This window comes from Pinus tabuliformis, chromosome 3_2, assembly GCF_031772625.1.
Source record: "Pinus tabuliformis cultivar Carrire ecotype Pingquan chromosome 3_2, CPIR1, whole genome shotgun sequence".
Lineage (NCBI taxonomy): Eukaryota > Viridiplantae > Streptophyta > Pinopsida > Pinales > Pinaceae > Pinus > Pinus tabuliformis.
In genome coordinates this window covers 361,705,705-361,727,276 of record NC_142302.1, presented here as the reverse complement: position 1 = coordinate 361,727,276, position 21,572 = coordinate 361,705,705, and positions in this window count along the sequence as shown.

The following is a 21,572-nucleotide window of genomic DNA, read 5'->3' as shown; positions in this document are numbered from 1 at the left end:
AGAGGAATTGGTGGAGGATACCCAAGCCAGCACCTCAGTGGACCTCTGTGTGACTGATCCAACCTCTCCCAGAGTTAAGAATGTGGAGTTTGGTCCCGAAAGAACTTTAAAGATCAGCTCCTCCCTATCTCCTTCCCAGGAGAAGGAGCTGTGTAGCTTACTGAACAATCATTTAGATGCTTTCGCCTGGAGCTATAAGGAGATGAAAGGAGTCCATCCTTCGGTCTATACCCATCACATCTACATTAAAGAAGATTGTAAACCAGTCAGGCAGCCTCAGAGGAGAATGAATCCAGCCCTTAAGGACATTGTCAAAGAAGAATTGCAAAAATTATTGGATGCAGGATTCATCTATCCTATCTCCGATAGTGAGTGGGTCTCGCCTCTAGTGCTGGTGCCCAAAAAGAACGAGAAGTGGAGAATCTGTGTAGATTACAGAGAACTTAACAAAGCCACCAAGAAAGACCATTTCCCTTTGCCTTTCATAGATCAGGTGTTGGATGGACTGGCAGGGAAGAAGTTCTTCTCTTTCCTAGATGGGTTCAGCGGGTATAACCAGATCCAAATCAGCCTGGAAGACCAAGATAAAACCACCTTCACCTATCCTTGGGGTACCTTTGCCTACCGAGTCCTTCCCTTTGGGCTATGCAATGCTCCTGCCACTTTCCAGAGAGCAGTATTGAGCATCTTTTCTGAGTTGGTCCATGATTCGGTAGAAATCTATATGGATGACTTTACTCCTTATGGGTCCAACTTCCAAGAAGCATTGACCAATCTAGGAAAAGTTCTAACCAAGTGCATTGAGATGAACCTGTCCCTCAGTCCTGAAAAATGTGAATTCCTGATGACTGAAGGGACCGTGCTAGGTCATACCATTTCTTGGCAAGGATTACAGGTGGACCCTAATAAGATTGCTATCATCCAAAAGGTCCCACCTCCGCAAAAGGTAAGAGATGTTCGGAGTTTCCTAGGCTTAGCAGGATATTATCAAAGATTCATTAAAGACTTCAGTAAGCTAGCCTCACCTTTGTTTGGACTCTTAGGGAAAGATGTTGAGTTTAAATGGACTGACAACTGTCAAGGGGCACTGGATGAGTTGAAAGATAAGCTGGTGTCTGCCCCGATCTTGAGAGGTCCAAACTGGGCCCTACCTTTCCACATCCACACTGATGCCTCGAACAAAGCCATAGGGGCAGCCTTAGGACAAGTTGAGGAGAAACTCCCATATGCCATATACTTCGTCAGCAAAAACCTGTCCAAGGCAGAAATGAACTATACTGTAACCGAGAAAGAGTTCCTGGCTGTAGTCCATTCCCTAAACAAGTTCAGACACTACATCACTGGTTATCAAACATTTGTACACACTGATCATGCTATGATTAGATATTTAATGAATAAGCTGATGTCAATGCTCGTATCATTAGATGGTTACTTTTGTTGCAGAAATTTGATTTGACGATTGTTGACAAGCCAAGTAAGGAAAATGTTGTTGTTGACTTCTTGTCTAGATTGGACTTGCCTACAGGTGATGAAGGAACAGTGGATGACCAGATGCCAGATGAACATCTATTTGCTATCTCAGTGCTCTCTCCATGGTTTGCTGATAATCAAAATTACTTGGTCTCAGCACAGTTCCCTCCGCATCTATCCTCGAAGGAGAAGAGCATAATTGTAAGGAAGAGTGCCCCGTTCACTTGGATCAGGGGAAACCTGTTTAAACTTGGCCCAGATCAGATCTTGAGACATTGTGTTAGGGAGGAGGAAGTCTTTGACATCCTCATAACCTGTCATGATGGACCTTGTGGAGGCCACTTTGTAGCCAAAAGGACTACCTTCAAAATTCTAAAGGCAAGCTACTATTGACCTACTCTTCATCAAGATGTCAAAAGATACATCAGCCAGTGTGACTGATGTCAGAGGATAGGGAAACCAACTCCAAGGGATGAAATGCCTCTCCAACCTCAAGTGACCTTCGAGCCATTTGAGAAGTGGGGCATGGATTTTGTGGGTCCTATCAACCCTCCTTCGAAGCAATGGTCTTACATCATTGTGTGCACCGACTATCTGACCAAGTGGCAGAAATGAAGGCAATCAAAGCAGCAACAGAAGAAAAGGTGCTGAGTTTCTGAGGGAAAATATCTTCTACAAGTATGGCTACCCAAGAGAGTTAGTCACAGATCAAGGAAGCCAGTTCACCTCCAACCTGATTGAAGACTTGCTCGTGCATCACAAGATCAAGCACAAGACTTCCACCCCCTATCATCCTCAAGCAAATGGGCAGGTGGAAGTCACTAATAGAGCATTGGAAGGGATTTTGAGTAAGATTGTGAGCAGCAGCAGAAAGGATTGGGTAGATCGCCTGGTTGAGGCCACCTGGGCCTACAACACCACTTGGAAGACTACAACCAGTTTCACACCTTATGAGCTGGTCTACGGGAAGAAAGCTTTGTTGTCCATAGAGTTCGAGTACAATACATTAAGGGTGGCAGCTCAACTGGACCTAGATCTCAGCCATGCTCAACGTGAAAGATTATTGCAGCTGAATGGATTAGATGAAAAAGAATGCAGGCCCTCCTCCACTCAGAAGTAGTTCAACTCCAGAGGAAGATATGGCATGACCGGCACCTTAATGAAAAGCAATTCCGGGCGGGAGATTGGGCGCTGTTGTATGACTCAAGATATAAGGATTTCAAAGGAAAGCTGAGGACATAATGGTTAGGACCATATACAGTGGAGAAATGCAATGACAATGGTTCAGTCCTTATCAGGACCATTGATGAAGAAGCCATCCCCATGCTTGTCAATGGGCATCGATTGAAAATCTACAAGAAACCCCTCTCAAGGTAGGAGTTCATTGAAACTGTGGAAAAATCAGTGTTGGTAATAGAGCATGGTTCTGCCTCTGTTCCGGCCACACCTTGATCAAAAAAAAAAGGGAATAAAAAGATCCCTGGACAAAAACCTCTCTGAGGCGGCCAAGGCAGGCAGTGAGGGTGAAAACCTCAGGGAGGCGCCCCTGCTGTCTCTCAGAAAATAAAGAATTTGAATAAAAAGATCCTTGGGTGAAAACCTCCCTGAGGCGCCCAGGGAAGGTAGTGGGGGTGAAAACCTCATCAAGGTGCCCCAGCTGTCTTTCAAAAAAAAAAAAGAGAGAGATAAAAAGAAAAAGAGGAAAGAGAGAAAAAGAAAAGAAACAAGTCTAATCTCTGAAGAATTATTGCAGGTTGCACGGAATGCAGTCCAGATAAAGGAGGTCACGCAAAACAAGGACAGGGGTCCATACCAAGTTACCAAACATCCTCACAGACACTCCCTCCATGGCCACTCACTTTTTCCAGGATTTGGACACATTCGGGTCAAGATTCAACCTCCTACAGGAAGTTTCAGGGCTTTCTACAGGAAGTTCTGCATTTCTACAGGAAACATCCTGTAGAACCTTTGGGCAGGCCAAAATCGATTCTGAAGAGGGATTTAAAGCTTGAAATCTGTTGATAAGGCATGCAGCCACCCCTTTTTCCCATCCATCACCTGTTTCATCTCTTTCCACCGCCATTACCACAATTTGGACCTGTTTCCTACACAGTCATGCAAAGAGTCTTGTTTTCTTCAGATTGCAATTTTTTTTCTCAAGGGAAAAATCAAGTACATGAAGGCCCGCACACTCTACCTACTAAAGCTTCATCAGGACCCTTCAATCGTGAATGCAACCCTGCTCGTTTCAGCATGCAGCCCAGGAGGAGAAGCAGCTACAGGAATCCTGTAGCAGCTGATCCGCCTGGAATACACACTATGGAGTCAATAGCAGTTGAAATCAGCGCAGGAGGCATGTAACCAGCTCCACTTGAACGTGAACACCTCCTCGACAGCTGAGAAAAGGCAGAGCCGTGCATGCAACGTTCACTACCAGTGGATCGAATTCCGAAGCCTGCATGCAGCATCAGCCAATGAACGAAGGAATTCCAGCGCCTGTGCACGAAGCAGCAATGAGCAGAGCCATCGTTCCATGTTCAGAAACCTGCAGAGCACGTCCACGGCCACACAAGTAAGTGCCTAACCTTATTTCGTCAAATCGCATGAACTATACTATGAAAACTGCATGTCTGTGAATGTGCGGATTGAACAAATTCGGTGGCCAGTCAACTGGCCACCCACAGTCCGTCGAAATGGCCTCGTGGGATCCAAACGAGCTCGGTTATGCTCAAATCTACCAAAGGGCCGTGAATTCGACACCTGGGAAGTGTCCAGTCGAGGAAAATCGGCGGATTTGCAGTGAAATCGGCGGATGCACAGTGATGACGGCGGATAATGGCAGAGATAGAAAAATGGCGGTCAGAGACACGCCGGAGAATGATGGCCGTGACGTTGGCCAACGGATCAGCCTTGACACCTCACCCCCGCGCCATGAATTGCGCCGCAATTCAAAATTCTTCGGCCATAACACTCACATTAACCACTAGCATTTACTATTGCAACCGGTTTTTAGTGGCGTACGTGTCCTCCTCCTCTGCAGTTCGTTAGCCCGAGCTTCTCGGCCCGTCTCAAACTCCTCCCACGTCCCAAGCTTGCTCAGAAGCGTCATGACGTCCTCCAGTAGCCGGCAAAGCTCTCTACAGGAAGGAGCTCTACAGGAAGCATAGCACAGCCTCCCAGAGCAGAGAAATTCGGATCTTCTGCATCGGAATTGGAGCTTCGAAGAGAGGTAGGCTCGAAAAACGCCATACCCGTGCATGAAATTTCAAAAGGTGGTAAATTAAACTGTTTGGAGTCGGGAAAGTTAAAACAAGTCTGCCTGTGGGTCAAGAATTGTCGTTTGCCTGGGTGATACACGGAGTTTTTTCAGTTGGTTCAGTGTTACATTCTCCTCCACGGTGCCTGTTAACGAATCCCTCCTGTAGAAACGATAAACCTCTGTAAGGACTGATCTATGCATAAAAAAATGTGACTTGTATATGGTGGGTGTGAAAATTAAGCTCTGCACTCTGTCTATGAGAGCCTAATTTCCTTTTGACAGTCAAGTTTTGGGGTAGCAGCAGCATTATAACCAGGGAATTGGTGAAAGGGGAGATACAAACATCTGAGAAACCCTGTCCTGAGAATCAAAGGAGGAAACCTTAAGAATAATTCCCTTTCTGATCAGGGCACAAGCCAAAATAGAGTATTTTTCACCATGCCAGGAGGGTTTATCAGAAAGGAACCCTCGGATTCCAAGAAGTTGAGAGAAACTCCTGAGGTGGTAGACCTGTTTACCCGTGCAAAGTGGATGACCTTCTGTGACAGAATTCAAGGTCACGATGATGAAATAACAGAGGAGTTCCTAAGGTCCCTGCAGCCCAAATCCAAGATACTGGCCATTGTCAATTTTCGAGGATTGACCTTAAGACTCACACCACAACTCATTAGTCGGGTCACTGACTTGCCATTGGGGATACCCTGGGATAAAGAGGGAAGGAAATTGGGCCAGAAGGCCAAAAAGGAATTTTTCCTACCAGAAGAACAGTTTTTAGAGGATAAAAATGGGGTCCGAAGAGCTAGCCTACATCCATTTTGGAGCAAGGTCAGCCCTCAGATTATGAAATACATTACCTGCGAGGGGCGATTCAGTATTGTATATGGTTATCACTTCTGGTTGCTCACTGAACTCAGGCATAAGATGGATTTACCCACAGAACAAAAATTAAGCCTCCCATACTTCCTCCTACAGTCATTGATTGAGTGTGGCACAAAACTGAAGGAAGGGACACCAGACCAGCTGGCCCATCATGGGCTTATCAAGCTTCTAGTAGAAGATGCCCTCCATACTTATACTGTCCCTCTCTCCTGGGAGATTTTTCGCAATATAACCAAGTTCTTTTGGAGAGTCATGAGAATCTTTGACATATCTCTCTTTCGTGGAATATTTGAAAGAAATATCTGACAAGATGGGTACTTCCAACAAGAAATAGATCGACGGGTTCGTGTCAGTCTGGCCGAAAATTTAAGCCTATCAGAAGCTTGGTCCAAAATTCCCGAGAAACTCGCTTTTTATGATTACATTGGTAATAATCCAGCTTATCTGGATTCTGGCCGAGGAACTCACTTCATCTAGCAGTGAGGAAAAGGAGCATATTGAGGCAGAGAAGCTAACTAAGGGTAAGGAAATTAAGGGTAAGAAAACCCAGGACAGGCCACCACAGGAAAAGCAAGAAGGGAAACAAGAAAAAGGCCAAGCTACTGAGGCCAAAGCTGTGGGTGAGATAAAAGCACAAACGCCAAGGGAGAAATGGTTGAAAATCAGGGTAGAAAGGACTAAAAAGGTCCAAGCCAGTGAGGGCACATCCAAGGAAACCACAGCAAAATTGAAGAAGAAGACACCCCCAGCCAAGCAGACCAAAACAGTGAAAACTGTTTCTACAGGAAGCCCGAAAACTACTTCTACAGGAAGACAGAAAATAGTCAGCACAGGACTTTCTACAGGAAGTCTGAAGATAGAGCAACAAAGGGAAAAATCACCGGAAATTTTAGCTAGGGAGGTAGCAGCTGTGCTGGCCACCCTAAGCACATCTCCCAAGCAGAAGGAAAAGCAAAAGAGGGAGCCTCCCCTGTATTTTAAGGCAACAAGGAGTGTGAGGATTAAGACTGGTAGACCCCAGCCTCTGTCAAAAGAACCAATCACAATTGTAGACACCCATACCACACAAAAGGAGAGGTGCCCCTCCAAGGCATCCATCACTTATGAACGGGGAAGCCCGAAGACATCCACCTGGAGGGAGAGAATGAAAATGTTGGACACAAAGGCCTCTCTACAGGATGCTGAGACTATTCTACAGGAAACACTGGCTAGGCTGAAGGAAACTGAAGAAATGGAAGGGGAGGCAGCTAAATCACCACAGGAGGAAGAAAAGGTAGAGAACATTGTGGAACCTAGCCTCCAGCCCAGCTTGGGCTCCTATTATAACTTCTTGGAGGCTGGAAAGATCATTCCTCAAAAATTCACAGTGCCACTTTTCCTTGCACTTGAAGAAGGGAGAGTGAGGACCCACACTTGGATGAAAATCGCTAAGTCCAAGGGTGTGGTGGATATAGGTCCTCTGGAGGAACAACTCAAAGAGGCAAGGAGGGAATTGGCTCTAGTACGGCATGTGGAGAGCAGCCAGCGGGTCAGGCTACAGGAAGAAAATGAGATGCTTAGACAACAGCTACAATTACAGGGACAGAGGAAGGAAGACAGGCCTCATATCTTGGGAGAACAACAGTAGCAGGAGGAGCCCACAACAGCCAGAGATACCCCTGATGAACAGCAGAGAAAGGAAGGGGTGCAGACTGAAATTGAGAGACTGAATTGGCAGCTACAGGAAAAAGAATTGGAGACACAATCTCTGAAACAACAGATACAAGAAAAGGAGGCCCAACTGGCCTGCATGGCCAGTTGGGCAATGGAAGCTCTGCAGTGTAGGCAGCCTGCCAAATCCTATGCCCTATACCTCAAGGATCAGTGGTTACAATTTCAAATCAATACCTTGGCTCAAAGGGCATCACCCCATTCCAAAATTATCATCAGTTTGCAGCTCTATGTGGCAGTAGTTCATCTAAGGATAGGGCCAAATTATCAGAGTTCTACTTGCACAACTTTTCCCTTCTGGACATGAACACATGGGATCCTAGCATGGTGGTAGGGGTTGTCCAGCTTATGGCCATGGCCTCTTGGATGAGCCATGAGGAGAAGAGAGCAGCAGAGGTCCGCAGTATCATAGGCAGAGAGCTCAGTGAGCCTCTCATGATCAGAGCAAAGCCAGATGACCTGTCAACAGTGATATGCGCCCACCAGCACTTGGCCAACAGTCCTCAGGATCTGCCGGAATACATTGAGCAACAGGCTCAAGCCATTGCCCACTTTGAGGACATGGAGAGATTGTTGGGAGAAAACTGCATGCATGCCTGCACAAGGCGGTGGAACACACTGCCTCACATCCTGAAGATAAAAGAATACCACTCTCCCACCAGGATGAGGGAAGCCTTGGCAAGGGTACCCCTCTACAAACAGTTGATGCAGAACTTGCAGGCCAATTGGATTGGCTTGAAATTCAGTCCTCCTTTACTTTTGGGATTGCTAGAAGGAGTGAAGGAAGAGGAAGAAGGTAGACAATGGGAGGAAGATGAAAGGAAGGCAATATTCCATGACCAGGAAGAGGATATCGCAACAGAGGCTTGGGAGGTGAGGGAGGCGATCAAAGCCATAAAGGATGATGAGCTAGACTAGTTGCTCAAAGGATGAGCAACCCATTTAGCAAGGGGGTGATGATGAGCCCCGAATTGGGTAACTTATTGGGCTCATTTTGCCTAATTATCCTTGTTCAATCCTCCATTTTTCATAGATTATTCATGTTTTTCTAGTATGTTTATGTTATTTGAATGAATAAGGGTGGTCACTCTACCAAGGAGGCTAATACGTGGTCATTTCAGGTTTTTTGGACAAATTTTGGAGCAAAACCAAGTAGTTATGGCCCAGGTGACAGCCAAGCTTGAGGTGAGGATTCATAGGGAGGTTGTCTGTGGCATTAAATGGCCCTTCCTCGAAATCTCCACCCTCAACTCCGAGCTCAACAGGCCACCAAAACGAGTTCTAAAGGCAGCCAAGCAGTTGTGGAAAGAGTGACTGTTTACTGCAGTTGGAATAGCCAAGTCCCTTGGATCTAGGAGGGCTGCTAGCCCCCTCGTATTGTATAAATAAGAAGGCCTCGGCCTTCGTAGTTTACTTTTGGAACTGTTGGTATTTGCACTATAGTGTTGTCCTTTCTTCAGCTAGTTTTTCTTAGCTACTGCTGTACAAACTTTCTTGTGATGATTATTTTTGAGTAATGAGAAGCAGTCTTACTTGGCATCAGATCTGAGTTCTTTATAGGAGCCTGCAGCTCTTGGGGTTGGGCCCAACCCGAGTGCTAAGCCCTCCTTTATGTATTGGTATTTGTTCTTCATGCATTTGCAAAATTATTTCTGTTAAAGTAGATTAAATCTTGTTGATTAACTAGGTCACTGTTAATGGTTAGAAAGACTTTTGATGCTCAGATTTAGTTGATAGGTTGTTTACAGGGAAAAGCTTCAAAAAAGGGCCATCAACCATCTCTGGTTTCACCTCTCCCTCAGTGGGATCAGGAGCTGTGATCAGGATAACCTTGCTGCCCACAAAAACACTGATTTTTCTTTGCCATGCAATCACTAGTGTTTGATTTTCATGTATAGAAGTTGGTTACAAGTTCAGACTTTTTCTTTCTTAGTTGCATGAGTTAGTATACATGGTTTCATTGCAGTTCAATTTCTGTTCATTCTTTTTACTGACAGCTAGATCAGATTAGGTCAACGTAACTAGGTTTTTGATTTTACAAGTCTTCATCAGTTCAGTTGGAAAAACAACTTGCAGAGCACCTATACCACTCCTCCACCTGTCCATACTCCATCAAACCCATCTTCTCCATCCCTCAGCTCAGCTTCTAGCCTTACGTTTTCCATTTGCTCACATAACCCTAGTTTTTGTGCATCATTGCTTCAATCCTCTTTGAACAAATCCAACCATCTACCTCTATCCTCAACTCCATCCACCAAGTTCTGGACCACCTCCAACCCTTATCCTACCTCCATACCCACTCCTTCATCTTTCTCCATCCATCCATCCTCCAAAATCCCATTTCTGAACATCCTGTAGAAAGTTACAGAACATCCTATAGAAAATCACAGACATCTTGTAGAACCCCCGCAGACTTCCTGTAGAAGCTCACGAATGAGGTTTCTTGATAGCCAAACTCTGTAAAACTCTCTGGAAGGATGTTAGGGACCCCTTAGGCCCTCTCTGAACCTTCCCGACCTCACCCAAGCATTTCCTCTCGCCAATCCACCTCTGCACAGTTCAAACAGTGAAATTGCATGCATGATCATTCTGACAACTTATTCAAAAATACAAAAAGATGTTTTTTTCAGATGTTACTGTAGAAGTAGCTTAGATACATGTATTTACCTTCCTAGAAGTCAATGGCATTTCTTTCAGTATCTTGCATCCTCTTTCTTGCATCGGTAGGGATAGCTGGTAGAATTAGGGTTTGCTAGGGTTTGTGTTTTCTTTTAGCTTTTCGGTTTCTTTCTGCAAGTAGATCAGCCTTCTTTAAGTTAGCTTTCGTCCAACAGTAAAAAATATTCTTCTCAGAGCTCATAGAAGTTGGCTTAAGCTCCTAGCTGACTTGTGCCAGCTGACCAAGTGACAGCTGCGGCAAGAGCTAGTACTTGTGCATACAGCACCGTCGCTTCCAAGTTTGTTACGAACTACCGGGTTGATAAAAGTAAAGAAGGGAGTCCCAGGAGTTGCAGCATTATTGCTACAATATTGGAGCTTACCAGTCTCAGCAGGGCTTGGACCTAACATGGTGTCAAGGATAAACTTCTAGTTCAATTCGGTTAAGTTGGAAAATGTTGGGCTCATGACCAAATCCTCAAAGAACAAGCAATTCATAAGCAACAAACAGCATAGGTCAAAAACTCTATGTTCGGAAAGTGTTCTCTGATGGACTGGCATGAGCAATTTATATGGATTTTTTAATTCAAATCCAACCGTTCCTCCCGAAATTCGATCATTAATGTTGTTTTGGGGGCATATCTTCAAATATTTTGGCCTTAAATGCCGCCATCCTTCTCCTCTTAACCGTCTCCTGGCTGTCAAATCATGAACAATGACTCCAACAGTCACATTCCTATTATGTTGCATGGTACCTTCCTTCGGAGCGCAGCTCCCTTCGCACAGAGTCTTACCTTTGACTTCAACATTTTCTGTGTAGCCTGCCTGCCGAGTAGTCCTCCAACCCAGGCAGTGTAGTTTATAGTCTTGCACTCCCTTGCAACTGCCTGGAGCACTAAGACTATCTTGCCTTCATATAGTCATTGAACCAAATCCCCTGTATATGGCTACAGTTGGCTGCCATTCACCCTTCCCAAAAAAGGTTCTCCATTCAGCTTCACGAGCTAAATTGCACCTCCATTTGTAATCTCTTTGATGATATATGGGCCCAGCTAATGCATCTGAAATTTCCCCAAAAATTTAGTGAACTTGCTATCATACAAAAATACCAACTCATTTACCTTGAACATGCGTAGCTTGATGTGTCAATCATGCCATGCTTTTTCGCGCTCCTTTTGTACTTGCTGATGGAATCCAGCCAAGAATCTGTCTTCTTCAAGCTCCATCAATTGCGCGAGTCATTCTTCCAAGGCTTTTCAATCTGCCATACCTGTGAAAGTTGCTATGCGTAAACTAGGCATGATATATTCCATAGGCATCACAACTTCTACACCATAGACCAATTTAAAAGGTGTCTGACCTGTCAGCTTTTTACAAGTAGTCCTATACGCCCATAGCACTGCAGGTGCACACACATCCTAGTCATTCGGTTGTGCACTGCAAATCTTCGTTAGTGCATTCTCCAAGATCTTTTTAAAGGCCTTAATTGTTCCATTAGCCTGAGGATGATACGGTGTGCTCTTCTGATGATAATCCTGGAACTCTTCAGTCAGGAAGTGTGTACCTTGAGCACTCATCAACACTTTTGGGCAGCCAAATTTGGTCAACACATATTCAAACAAGAACTTTGCTGATGTAGCCCCTATACAATCCTTTACCAATTGTGCCTTCACCCATCTAGTTAGATACTCCATTGCGGTGATGATATAGCGCGCACCTGTCTTCTTTCCTAGGGGGTGAATTGGTCCAATGAAATCAATTGCCCATTTTTCAAATGGATGCAACTAAACTTGAGGATTCAGTGGAAACTCATCCCTCCGTGAAGGTCTGCCCATTTGTTGACATGCATCGCATGCCCTACAATATGATTTAGAATCTTTATGCAGTGTAGGCCACCATAGCCTTGCACGCAAAATCTTCTGTGTTTTCACTTTTCCTGCATAATGCCCTCCTTCAGCCCCCCATGAGCTTTAGCGAGGATGTTATTTCATTCAAAATCTGGCACATACCGTCGTAATATCTCATCTGCGCCCATCTTATACAAATGGCCTGCAATCATGGAGAAATTTGCCACGCGCGTGACTATTTCCTTCTTCTGCTGACTCGTATACCCCTCCAATGTCGTTCCTGTAGTCAAAAAGTGAATAATATCATAAAAGTGGTTATTTTCTACGTGCACCACGAAGAGCTGCACATCAAACAACCCTTCCTCCAAATTAGTAGGCTCCTCTCCTATCTCAATCCATGATAGATGGTCAGGGCCTGCATTCAACCTACTTGGCTTCACAATCACCTCGAAGTCATACTCCTAGAATAGAAGCAACCATTAGAATATCTTGCCCCCCAACACAAGATTATTTACCAGGTATTTCAAGGCAGGATGATCCGTGTAAATTTTCAAATATCCTCCCAACAAGTAGTGCCTGAACTTTTGAAGCGTGTACACCATAGCCAATCCTTCGCACTCTGTCGTTGATTAGTTCTTCTTAGCCTTTGATAATTTCTTGCTCAAGAAGGATATAGGGTGGTCCATCTCTCCTTCACTGACCTGTGTTAGCACTGCTCCCAGTGCAATGCACGAGGCATCGACATGTACATCAAATTCCTTTTTCCAATCTGGGAAGACCAAAATCAGTGCAGTGACCATCTTCTCCTTCAATACATCCAAACTACGTTGACATTCTTCATCCCAACAGAATGTAGCATCCTTCTTCAACAATTTCTCCATGGGTGTGGTAATCGTAGCATAAGCCTTGATGAACTTTCTGTAATATCTTGTATGCCCAAGTGTTGCGCGCAGTTGTTTGACAATTCTCGGGGCCTCCAAATTTACAATCACTGCGATCTTGGCAGGGTCCACCATCAACCCTTGATTGCACACCACATGACCTAGTAGGATTCCACAAGGGACACATAATAGACACTTCTTCAGGTTCAGCGTGATCTGGTATTTGCGGCATGTATCCAGCATTAGGCGCAGACTTGCTACATGGCGTTTCACCAAGCCAAACACTATCCAGTCATCGAAATACACCTCCAAGAACTTATGGATGAACTCCTTAAACATTTCTATAACTATGTGAGAGAATATCATGGGTGCATTCTTGAGTCCAAACAGCATGTTAGTATACTGAAAACAACCCCATTCAATCACAAAGGGTTTTTTGCTCCTACCCTCTGGTGTAATCTTGATCTGATGGTACCCCGAAAATCCATCTGTGAATGAGTAGGCATCCTTCCCTCCAACGTTATCCAATACCTCATCAATAAATGGTGTCAGAAAAGGATGATGGACGCAGGCATCATTAAGTTTCCTTGGATCTACATAAATCCTTATTTCTCCCTTATGTTTCTTCTCTTGAACCACCAATGGGCTCACCCAATATGATTCCTTCACAAGTTCGATAAGGCCTACCTAAAGCATCTTATCCAACTCCAAGCAGACCTTTTCCTTGTACTTGGGATTAAGGCATTACAACCTCTACTTAATGGGCTTCGCGTCCAGTTTCAAAGTAATTTTCATCACACCTAAGTCACCTATGATGTCTTTCAAGTCCAAAAACTTGGTAGGAAAAAGATCCTGATACTCGCAGAGTAACTCGACAACTTTATCCACTGTGGCATCATCCCAGTAGTACCCAATCTTCGCAAACTTTGGCTCTGCTTCAGTACTAATGTTTACTTTCTTGGTTTTTAATGGAGCAGTGATGTCTGGGTTCTCTATCTGCAAACCTCCAACTTCGCGATGGTCTTCTGCCTCTAGAATATTGATATTTCTTGGATCTTCATCCTCCCCCTCAGTGGTCACATTATAGCATTACAGGGCATGGCGCATATGGGTGCTCCAATCGGGTTGCAACAACTCCAAAGGATCCTGCGGAATTCTAAACATCACTGCCTTAACCGCCTGCAGAGATTTATCAATGCATTCAAACCCATCTTCAAAACTGAAGGTCATTAAGAATCCCTCCCTTAATATATCCCACTCCATGGTTCCATGGCAGAGCTCCATTTCCAAGTACCAATTCATAGGGATTGTATCCAAAGTATGACAGAATAAGTGCACCCACTCCGGCTGCGGCTTCGTTCCATAAACTTTAGTACACTTCACTAAATGATCACGTGGATCATTTCTACCATCGTACTTCTTGGTGAGTCTAATTTTAGGATGACCAAATCACAACCTCGTCATCCTTCTATAATCTCACCATTCATCGAAGCTATCCTTGCACATACCCCATCATTGTGCGGTTGTAGTGTGCAACGCCAAATTTAGTGCTTGGAAGCGATGATCCTCAGGGACTTCTCATTCAAAGGCATCCAAAAACTTATCTACGTCAGTTAAACCATCATAATAGGGTAAATTTCTTACCTCCATTAACACACAGTGCAGCGATTTAGTCATCATGTTGAAACGAAGCGTAGATACTTCATGTAGCCTATTCTGCCAATGCTCCAGTTATTCATCTAAATCTGAGGTACAGGAACTTTCCCGGTCCCATGCAATCCCTTGATCAGCTGTTGTATAATCCAGTCTTGATCTCGTGTAGTTATTTTCTAAATATAATCCAAGTCATCATCGTTTTCTTCATAGTCACGGACCGGTTCAATATAGTGCGGTCCTTCCACAGGGTCCAATGGTACTACAACCTGAAGCAATTTCCTCTCAAACGACATTGTTCTTTTCTTCAAGTTTGTGACTCCATTCATATCAATGGCCCAGTCAATTCTAAGGAGCACGGAGTATGGATTGTTGTCTTCCACAATTTCTATTACTTCAAAATCATCCAGCGCACTCATGCCTTCTATATCTATGATGACTCCATGTAGTCGTCCCATAGGGATGCTTTTTTGTTGGTTCTCCATCCTCATCTAGATCAGAGACCATTGCAGCACATGTCTCCCCATTCTATCGCATGTGTGTTTAGGAAAAACGTTTGTGTCAGACCCCAGATCCAGAATAACCTGGTCCATCTCATAATCTCATATCCGCACAGTGAGCCTCATCTAGTGCCATGTTCTTACCTTATGTTTGCCGATTTTTCGTACTACGTAGTGTCCATCAGGATCGTTTTCTTTACCAACACACTTGTTTATCAACTCCTGCAGACCTTTCACAACCTTGCTATCGTGCAGAAGTTTCATGCAAGTTTCCAAGAATGTGGTGAGTACAGAGGGATCAACCTCTGTAGGTACGCTGGTTTTTGGTACTTTGTTGGGACTTCCTGAGGTAGATGCCTCAGTGAAGATTTTCTTCTCCTCCATAAATGTTTCCTTCGCAGGTGCTAGATCAAAACCAACTTCCTTCTCTAGGGCCTTGCGAACCCATCTGTCTTCTTCAAGTTGTTTTCCCTTATCATCCCCAGTTTTTACTCCACTTCTCAGCACGATATTCACATTCGGATCTTCCTCGTGGGGCTCGGCTCTCATCAATGGTAAGTTATGCGTAGGTTTTTGAGGGTATGCCTTCTTCTCCTACATCTTAGTGATCAACATAGAACATTCTTCTATAGTGTGGTCAAACTGGCTATAGTATTGGTAGGACGGGCGTGTCTGAGTTTGACTCTCCCGCACATAGTTCCCTGGTGTCCCACAATTATAGCAAATAACTTGATCACGATCTCTACGAGGTCCTCCTCCTCCTCTGCCTCATCCTTTCCCTTTATATCCTCCACGCACTCCCTCAACACCTTGATCCGGAGGCTAAGTTTTTTCTTTCATTCGATAGGTAGGCGTTCTTTCCATCATCAACTCGTAGCTACGATAGTGGCGCTCATCGTGGCCCACCAGTTTGCAGAAATCATAGAATAACTATTATGGTGTCTGAATGAACTTTTGCAGCAAATGAAAATTATTTGTTGCACGTTTTCCATCCACCTAACAAATAGTGCACCATAGCGCGGGCCCCACACTCAGTCCTACTAGGGCTTCCTACCTCAGGAGAATTGGTCCCTGTTACATAGTAATTTGTCACTTACCCTGTATCCCTTGATCTCAAATAAAGTCTATCCCTGAGCAGCATATTCTTTGTGTCATACTTCAAAAAAATGTGTCCACATCTTCCCAATAATTCAAGAAGATTAACAAATGCTCTTTAATCCTAAAGATTGACACTTTTTACCCATGTTTCAAGATCGTCGCAAGAAAACCTCATTCTTCCTACGACGATTTCCTGTAATGAACTAGAACGTCGTGACGTCATCGTAGGGGTACATCTGTTCTCTGCGACAGTCAAATTTTAGGGCTCGTCGCAAGTCCTCAATATTTTTCTTGCGTTGATAGATCTGAATACACTATTGCCCCATAACATCATCTCTGAGTCCTAGTGTTTGACTCGCGATGACCCAGATATGGTGAATTAGTTCAAACATAATGCTTCTGGGTGGTTCTGGAACTAATTTTTGGGTCAAGGGAGTTTGCCTTTCCTCATCTGGGATGGTGGTTTCACCTTTTGAGAAACCTCCCTTCGAGATAAGCTCCCTCTCACTCATTTATGGAGGCTCCTCCTCTTATAAAAGCATTTCCCATTGCTATGATCAGCTAGTTTTTGGTATTGAGAAAATTGGCTAGTTTTGGTGTGAGATTGATAGTTTGCAGTGTGAATTATTGATAGTCTAGTAATTGGTTGTAGATTGCTTTAGCCTTGTACTAGTGATTTTTAGTGAGAGAGAGAGTTATCAGCCTTTTGGGAGACCCTTTTGAGAGTGAATTCTTGAAGAGACATACTGACTGGACCCTTAGAGGAAGCTTGCAACGTCAAGGCTTGGTTGTAAGCTTTGCTTTTGATCATTTTAATACAATCAATGGTGATTTCCTATGTCATGTGTAAAATATACTTGATAGCTTTTGGTTCCTTGACTCTGTAAGTGAATAGATCATTGTTGTGCTCTATTATGTGTTCTGTTTTTCTCTTGTGTTGTTTCAGGTGAATCGCTCATCGAGGAAAAGGAAATGATAGCTGAAGTGGTACAACGAAAGCTCCATCGAACACTAGTTTGAGGTAGGCTCTTCCAACAATGATTGTTTAAGGAAATTAGCTGTTGTTTTGTCTTGCTGTGACTAGACCCACTCTAGGGCTAGAGGGGTTGCCTCTGTCCACAGAGGGAACATTACCTACATCACAAGTTGGTGACTCCGTTGGGGAGTCCTTTGTGTGTTGTCTCTTGTTTTGCTCTTGATTTGTTTTTGATTGAGTTACACAGTGTCTCTTGTTTTAGGTCTAAGCCATCAGTGTTCTAGGTTACTTGATTAAATATGGTAGTCCCTCTCACTATCTGAGAGATAAGTCTAGTGTCCTTCAGGTGTTTTTTTTCCTTTTTTTTTTCTCTTAATTGAGATCGTCGTTTTTTATAGCTTAATAGCTGCGACAAGTCGTGTCTGTCCTCTTTGGTCATGTTGTATGTCGTGGAGATCCCGTCATACAGTTGCGACGATTCCTGAAATCGAACCGTCGCTGAAGACCGGTGTACACTTGCGATGACGTCACTCAGTTGCTAGATTTGTTCTTGTGACAATTTGGTTTTCATCTCAGGTTTCTAGTTCAACCCCTACGACGATTACTATAGGTTTTTTTGCACAACCTTACCTCCTAGATTAGCCAGCATTGCTTGTCCCCTGCTGTCTCTTGTCTCTTATCACACTTGTGTTGACTGTACTGGTTAAGGCACTTTCTCCTTGGTTTCATTTATCTAAGTCTTGTGTTTTCAGACTGTGTGACCTAAATCTTTTCAAGGTTTCGTCAAGAAGTCATTTGTTTGGGTTACTCGTCCGTCCAAGATTTGTCCACAACCATTCTGATTGATTTATTTGAGGTTGTTCTACTACTTGTCTTCTTTCTAATTGGTTTCTAGTGTTTGGTTATTGAACCAGTTTCTCATATTGATTTGATTTCCACACTATCAAACATATATTACATTTGTTTGGATCATTCAGGCTTGCACTTTCTTGTTTGTCATTAAATTCCAAAAATCAAAAAGATTGCATTCATATAGCATACGAAAGTGAAAGCGCATTTGCATCACTGAATTTTCATGATTGAGAACTTAGAAGCAAATTCCAAACCTTTCATTAGTAGTTATGGGATAAGTGCATTGATGCATTGTGTTTCTTAGTGATTGAATTGCTTGCATGCACTGTTGTTCTCGCATTTGCTTGTCTTGGTTTTCATTCGCTTGGAAATGAACTTCTTACCCTCATTTAGGTAGTTGTTCGTTGAAACGAATGGTGTTTTTACTCATTGTAGTTGCATCCTAGAAATTGTTTAAATACATTCAATAGGGCCTGAAAACTAAAACTTAATCCAAGATTAACTCTTAAAATTTATTGAATGAACCTAAAAATGCATTGGAACCTAACGCACATTTATCTAGAGGTCTAGGCTAGAGACGTGCTCCGGTGTCGTTAATCCTAGTTACTATTGTTTTCACTAAGGTTGGGTGATTCCTCCTTTTGTGATCCAATAGGTACTAGCACGGATTTGTGCTCCCTGTACCATCAAGTATATATCAGGAGACCCCACTAGTTATCAGCCTATTATCCATAGGAAGACGAGTCTACCGCCTTACGAATCTTAATGCACCGAACACAGGATTCGGGAAGATTGACTGCTGTATGGAAAGTCCTTGGTCATTTCTCTTTCATTTGATCACCTAGGTGTATATGTAGTTTTGCGATCTGTCTGGTAAACCTCTTGTCTAGTACTCGAGAGCAGTCACTTTCGTTCCTTTTTTACTCCTTAAAAGTAAAAGGATCATCTGAGCACTTGTCCTTTCAGGCTCATTAAACTTCAAAAGCGATAGAGTCACCTTTTCATCCTTTTCTCGACTCTTTAAACATGAAAAGGTCAAGTTTCATTCCTATGTCGTAAAATTAACTGCCCACGAAATATTCTTGGTTACAGTTAGAGTTCCTTTCAAGGTTGATCCTGATGGAAACATTCCCAGAGTCCACCAGTCAAGGTCTCCCCCCAGATGGGAGTCCTAGTCCTTTTCCTTCTTTTGGAAATGCTGGTGCTCCATATATGGTAACGTTGTCTTTGCCTGGGTTAACCATCGGTTTGCCCGTTTGGTTATTTTCAACTTCGGTGGTCCCGAGCATCATGACTCCTGTTCTGCCATCTCCTTCATTTGAATCACGACACGATGATTCTAAGGTTGAGCCTTCGCCTTCTTCCCCTGTTTCTTCATCCTCCTCTCCTACTTCGCCTGGTGAAAGTTCCAAATCCAGTAACTAGGAGGCTAAGAAGAAGAAGAGGAAGACGAAGAAGAAGAAGTTAGATAAGCGAGAGGCCACTCGTGCAACTATTGCTCCGAGTTCACCTCCGATGGAAAAACTTTCTAATCCTCAACGGAAGGTTAAATTCCCTTGTAAATTGTGCAAGGGTGACCATCTTCTCCGTGATTGTCCTGGAATTCCTAGGATCTTAGAAGTATGGTCTCACAATCTGGCTTGTCCCTCATTGCCCTTCGATGCTCATGTCGATCCTTGACCCTCAACTGGAAGTGGAAAGAAGAAATGGAAGATTAGATTGCCCTGTAGGTTATGTAAAGGCAACCATCTCCTTCACCTTTGTCCGCTCATGGTTAAAGCTCCCACCATTTTGGAATATCTTACAGCTCCTTCACCTCAACTTCCAGTTGGTTATCAAAGGCTCTCTTCAGACCCTCTCTAGGTTGACAAAGAGATTGACTTGGATTCATCTCTTGTCCATCCTCCTCTTCCTGAGTTGAGCTGTATTATGTCAGTTTCCGACTAGCCATTGGGCGCAAAGAGTGTCGACTTGGTTTCACCGCCAGTTTTTCACTCTGTTCCAGAAGATCATAATGATCATACTACTCATGTTCTTCTCATCTCGTCAGATTCTCCTGAGTCAAAGAATGACCCTTCTGTCCCTGCTGATCACGAGAGTCCTTCGTCAGTTCCTATACAGCATGGGGGCAATCATATGATACCTCCACCAAGTAGTTCAGTCATTTCCTTCGACCGGAATCACTTGACTGCTTTCTGACTTCCATCTTATGTGCCTTTCCAAATCACCGTACATGCCTATAATAAGGCAATACATGGCACTCTTTTGGATGAAGGTGCGTCAGTTAGCCTCATGCTTTCCACTACTTGGCAAGCTTTGGGCTCCCCACAGCTTGTGCCTATCACCCAAAATTTGTTGGCTTTCGACGGAGGAACTAGTCAAACTTTGGGGATCCTTCCAAAGTTCTTGGTTACTTTGGGAGGCAAAACCATTTGTATAGACGTGATGGTCATCCAAGGTGCCTTGGATTTCAGTCTTCTCCTTGACCATGACTATATTTATGTCATGGGGACTCTTGTTTCTTCACTTTTTTGTGTGGTTTGTTTTCCTCACGATGGAAGAATCGTGACTATAGATCAATTGTCATTCTTTGGTCACCTGATACCTCCTGTACAACCATCATCCCCTCTCAGTTCTTGTTCACAAGCAGTACCTTCCCTGCTACAGGTCAATTATGTGGCTACCTGTTTTGTATCTGCCTCCGTTGATGTTCATGCAGATGGCCTGTACATCATGTGCTGGGGGCATTGGAACTCGATCTGTCGCTGGTGCCCAATGACATGTGTTCCTCCCAGAGCATGGTTCTTCCTTCCAATGAAGACCTCTTGGGAGTCATGTTCTCGTATGGCCCATGAACAGGAGTCTGAGGATAGTTTGTTCCTGTGTCAACCTCGCTAAAAAATGACACAAGGGGTGATGAGCATAGTTTTTGTCCTAGGTCAAGCTCTTTAAAAAATGAAACAAGGATCTAGAGGAGACTTCTTACTCTTGTGTTGACCTCGTTTAAAAAATGAAACAAGGGTCCAAGGACGGTTAGTGATTTTGTGTCAACCTCGTTTCAAAAATGAAACAACTCCCTTTTGTCAATCGAGTCTTTGGTTGAGATCTTGTCAAATCCCAATCGAGTCTTTTTTTAGATCTCATCATTGAACCTTCATTACATCCACCTCATTGAATGTAATGAAACTTGGGGGGCATGTACCTTAAGTGATTATTATGTTGGGGGCATGTGAACCTTAGTCAAGCATAGTTTCTCGTTTCAAGCTTATGTAAACAATGAAATCGAATCCAAGCATAGTTCTCCATGGTTCAAGCTTGTGTAAAAATGAATCTGTGCATCGATGTACCCTTTTAGGTTTGGTGCGTTAAGTGATATCTTGCTTAGTGTCTTTTGTCTTTTATGAAGATGTTATGAATATTAGTTGATGCATTAGTAAATTATGTACTAAGTGGAAATTTGCACAAATTATAAATCATAGACAAACATTCAGACATAACAAGCAGAGACCATAAGGCATAGATAGCTATATCTCATGTGTTGCACACCAAGGTACTCAAAAAATAATGTATATGTTTAGGTTACAATCCGAGACACATGTCGCTCAAAACACCAGAAAAAGAAACCAATGAGACTACTCTGGGTGTTGCTCTCTATAGCAGACCACTGCCCGAACTACTCGTTTGAGCAGTCTATGAATCTTGTTCGACACACCCGTGGTGTGTCATTGGTACTGTCTCGGGATCTTCTCAAACCCTCTGTAATCAGGGATTGCCTCAGTCAAGCCCTCC